Source organism: Mandrillus leucophaeus, unplaced genomic scaffold, assembly GCF_000951045.1.
Source record: "Mandrillus leucophaeus isolate KB7577 unplaced genomic scaffold, Mleu.le_1.0 Scaffold1518, whole genome shotgun sequence".
NCBI lineage: Eukaryota > Metazoa > Chordata > Mammalia > Primates > Cercopithecidae > Mandrillus > Mandrillus leucophaeus.
The window spans coordinates 79,243-83,943 of NW_012101497.1; the positions used below are offsets into that span (position 1 = coordinate 79,243).

At 38.9% G+C, this 4,701-nt stretch overlaps 1 protein-coding gene and 1 pseudogene across 2 annotated transcripts in view; both read right to left on the reverse strand.

Moving 5' to 3' along the window:
* The window catches only part of HBE1 (hemoglobin, epsilon 1), a 17,683-nt gene that overhangs the window by 5,975 nt on the left and 7,007 nt on the right, over positions 1-4,701 (reverse strand). The gene's annotated exons all lie outside the window — the stretch shown is intronic.
* Positions 2,265-4,701, reverse strand: part of LOC105535929 — a 12,598-nt pseudogene continuing 10,161 nt past the window's right edge. The window contains exon 2 of the transcript XR_001005515.1: positions 2,265-2,454. The product of XR_001005515.1 is annotated as a peptidyl-prolyl cis-trans isomerase A pseudogene (transcript). The remainder of the gene's footprint in view (positions 2,455-4,701) is intronic.

A 4,701-nucleotide genomic window follows, 5' to 3' on the forward strand; every position in this document is an offset into this window, starting at 1 on the left:
TTTTTTTTTTTTTTTTTTTAAATGTCCCCATTGTGATGACTTGCTAGCTCTTTACCTGGTAGAGCTGAAACTGGAAGTTGAGATTTACAGTGTATTCAATTCAATCCATGTGCCTGAAGAACATTGCCTATGGTATATCACTTAATCTGCCTTTATAATACCATTGTCATTATCCTCATATTTTAGAATCAAGGAATAAAGTCACAGAAGTTATTTAACTATCAATGTGACAGAAGTAATGATTGGTGGAATAACAGAAATAGAGTTCCACAAATTCCAGCATTGTTAATTCTAGAAAAGTCCCTTACATCACCATAATCTCATTGCCCCAGCCCAGTTCCTCCTTCTGGCTTGTTCTCCATCCATTTCTTTTCTTTCTTTCTTTCTTTTTTTTTTTTTTTGTTTGAGACAGAGTCTCACTCCGTTGCCAGACTGGAGTGCAATGGCACGATCTCAGCTCACTACAACCTCTGCCTCCTGGGTTCAAACAATTCTCCTGCCTCAGCCTCCCAAGTAGCTGGGACTACAGGTGTGCACCACCACACCCAGCTGATTTTTGTATTTTTAGTAGAGACGGGATTTCACCATGTTGGCCAGGATGGTCTTGATCTCTTGACCTCGTGATCCACCCACCTCTGCCTCCCTCTCCATGCATTTCTATCATTTCTTTCGCCTATGACTCCCCTTGCCCTGCCAGATCTGGGAATTTCTCTTCCTACAGTTTCCTACATCTTCAGGCCCTAGAGGTTCTTGGTCTTTTTTACTTAGCAGTATGGCTCCTGTCTCCCAAGTCAAGTGCCTTTGGGGATTCTATATTCCAAGTTTACTAAGAGTGTTTCTCTATTCTATAACCTGACCTTGTTATTTATTATATTTTCTTATGTTTGTGATTTAAAAAAAAAAAAACGAAAAACAAAAAGAACCACTTGTGGCCAATTAAGAATGTCTCCCTTGCTTTTCTCCCATGATTGCAGAAGTCTTCACCTGACTTAATGACTGCCCAGATTGTTATTATTCCAGGCCACTGAATTTCTACTCCATTTTCTTTTAGCTATTAACCAAGGGTATCTTTCTGGGCATATATTCTAACCATTGGCTAACACAGACATAACCAGGAATTCCTAAACTTGTTTTGTGTCACAGGCTAGTTTGGCAGACTGTAAGTGCTAAAAAAATATGTTTTCTTGCATAAAATAATATACACTGGATTGTTAAGTTTAATTATACTGAAATACCATTATCAAACATCCAAACGTCACATTCGTGGTATAGTATTTATTATATTTGCTTCTTTATGAAAGCATTAGACCTAGGATTGGGTCTACAGCTATCTTAAGATCCAAGTAGTGATGCAGATGAATGTTAATTAAAATATCTGCAATGGGCCGGGCACAGTGGCTCACACCTATAATTCCAGCACTTTGGGAGGCCAAGGAGGGCAGATCACCTGAGGTCAGGAGATCGAGACCAGCCTGGCCAACATGGTGAAACCCCGTCTCTACTAAAAACACAAAAATTAGATGGGCATGGTGGCGGGCGCCTGTAATCCCAGCTACTTGGAAGACTGAGGCAGGAGAATCTCTCAAACACAGGAAGGGGAGGTTGCAGTGAGCCAAAATCGTGCCACTGCGCTCCAGTCTGGGCAGCAAAAGCAAAACTCCATCTCAAACAAAAACAAAAATATCTGCAATGACTATGGTGTAGTATGAAAATATCTGTGGTTTCTCTTTATAACTATGTAATAGGTACTGATGATATCACTCTAGTTTGTTCTTTGCATTCAAAGTAGAAGAAAATGCTAAATTTCAGTTACATGTATGTAAAAATACAGATTTTTTTCTATAAACTTCACCAGCCCCCTAGTGTTCTGTGGACCCCAGATTAAGACTTCCTGGGACAAAATATATAGCCTAGGAAGACAGGATTCTAGGTTTGGAGAGAACATACTTGATCACTCAAGTAAAAGAATAATGAATAGACAAAAAGCTAGCTCAGCTGCTTGTAGCTTGAACCAAGCTGAGCTTGGCTACTCAGAGAAGAACAGTCCTTGAGATAACACAATTTCTTTAACCAATTAAGATACAGATCCGGGTTTTCAGGGGGAATTTGCTACAGATGCACAGTATGAAGGCAGTGGCCCTTCCTCAGAACTTGAATGTGAGGGTCAGACATTGCCAAAGTCCAAGGAATAAGGACCAGGTCTCTCAAGGTCAAGAGTTTAGAGAACTGGTTTCTCCCTAAAACAAACCCTATGGATAATCCCATCATTCTTCCCATTCAGAGTGTGGACACCAGTCTTCTCTTAGATTCAGAGTATGGGGTTGATCTTCTCCTGCTCCCTCAGAGCCAGTTGCAGGGCCTACATTTTCTTTTCTTACAGGTTCCAGACCTGGCTTGCATCCAGGGATCTGGCCCATTCCATGCTTCCTGGTGGCTAAAGGCGGTAGGGAGGAGCTTCAAGAAAGGTTATAGCATTGAAAGGCCCAGGTTTGTGTCTCAGTAACAAGGCTTATAAATCCTGACTCAGAAGTCAGGTAGGCTGCAGGCAGTCTCATTATTGCTTCGATGCTTGTTGGTTCAAGATAAATTGCTTTACCTGCTCATTTTTAAGCATTTTATTTGTTTATCATAGGAGATACCATCAAAAATGGATTATTGCCTTTCTTTCCTATATTAAAAGCCCAAAGTTTAGAGATAAGTGTTATGGCCATCCAGGATAGATCAGAAAGATTAGACAGTCAGAAAAAGTAATCAGTAAGAATATTCATTTATTGTCTATATAATTAAAATTAGTAAAATAAAATCTATGTTTGTCTTAAGACATTTAAGTATAAAGGACTTTTAGAAAGAAACACCCAAATTTAATGAAGATTAATTCCTGCTTCTTTGGGTTTGCTTTAGCATTTGTAATTTCATAAGTTCTATGCAGGATTCTGAGAACTGTAAGATGCCTAATTTAAACAAAGAAACATCCAATATTTTCTCTTTTTTTTTTTTTTTTTTTTTTTTTTTTAAGATGGAGTCTCGCTCTGTCGCCCAGGCTGGAGTGCAGCGGCGGCTCCCGGGTTTATGCCATTCTCCTGCCTCAGCCTCCCGAGCAGCTGGGACTACAGGCACCCGCTACCTCGCCTGGCTAGTTTTTTGTATTTTTAGTAGAGACGGGGTTTCACCGGGTTAGCCAGGATGGTCTCGATCTCCTGACCTCGTGATCCTCCCGTCTCGGCCTCCCAAAGTGCTGGGATTACAGGCTTGAGCCACCGCGCCCGGCCACATCCAATATTTTCTTAAATCTTTCTGGCTAATTACGACAAGTATTTAACCTAAAGAGTCAAACATTGTACTGTTGTTAGATGCTATTAGTATGAAAAATTATATAAATTAGATTATTGTTAGGTAAAGTAGGCCCTTCACTTCACTGAATGTTTTCCTCCATGATATTATCTAATAAATACTTTAATGAATATTCTTTACCACAAATAACTTACTTTATTTTTAATTTTAAAATAGGAAAATTGTTAACAAGGCTTGTAAACCACTGATGGGAAAAGGGCTGCTTAGGATTCTAAATTAGCCAGATTTTAAATTATTCTGCTTCCATTATTTTCTGAATTTATTTTCTCAGAACAGAAATAGATGTAAGCAAATGATTCTACTAGATTTTGTATTAGATTTTGCGTTAGCCAGGAATGACTTAGATATCACAAGTCATAAATTCTGTGGCTGCCTTGCAGGAAGCCTGTGGCTATTTTCTAGTGTCATTGTAAAGAATGAGAGAATAGACCATAACAAGTGTGCAAACGGTTGCTTTCTTTTTTTTTTTTTTTTAAACTTTTATTTTAAGTTCAGGGGTACATGTACAGGATGTGCAGGTTTGTTTCATAGATAAATGAGTGTCAAGGAGGTTTGTTGTATAGGTGATCTCATCACTCAAGTATTAAGCTTAGTATCCATTAGTCATTTTTCCTGATCCTCTCCGTCTCTCACCCTCCACCCTTTGATAGGCCCCAGTGTGCATTGTTTCCCTCTATGTGTCCACGTGTTCTCGTCATTTAGCTACTAACTGTTGTTTTCATGCGTGCCTCTGCCTCATTTCTCAAAAAGTTTGCAGGTGAGTTTGAGCCAGGGCTGGGGCTCATTCTAAAGAGTGATCTCTCTCCCTGGCAACTTGGAGCACAGACATCCTATTGTGTGACGGACCTCGGGAGCCACTGTGCCTAAAGCAGAACCAGAGATACTTGTGAATGTTAATTAAGCAGGCGGGATCGTTAATGGGAAAAAGGAGTAGAAAGCCAGAATCAGCCAGTTATCGCCACACTTTCCTACATCATGGGCCTTGAAGGTTAGAACTTGAGTCTGTCAACTTAGAAAACTTATAAATATCCCATTTTCCTCTGAAATATAGCTTTACTTTCCTGGTTTCTTTGACCTTTTGAGACCTTGAGTAAATAAAGTTGTCTTCATTTATTTTCATGATTAAAATTCTAAAAAATTCTTGGGGTTTTTAAATTAAATTGCATTGCCTAATGTATTCTATAAACTAAGAACATAGAAATAAAACAATACTCTAAAGTAGTTCAGAATGTGTTTTCAAATTATATAAAGAGTTAATTCAAATGAGACTATTTTAAGTGCAGGGCTTTGAATCCTATGTCTAGAAATTTTGAAAAACATCTGAGTATATGCTAAGATTCCACCTCTAGC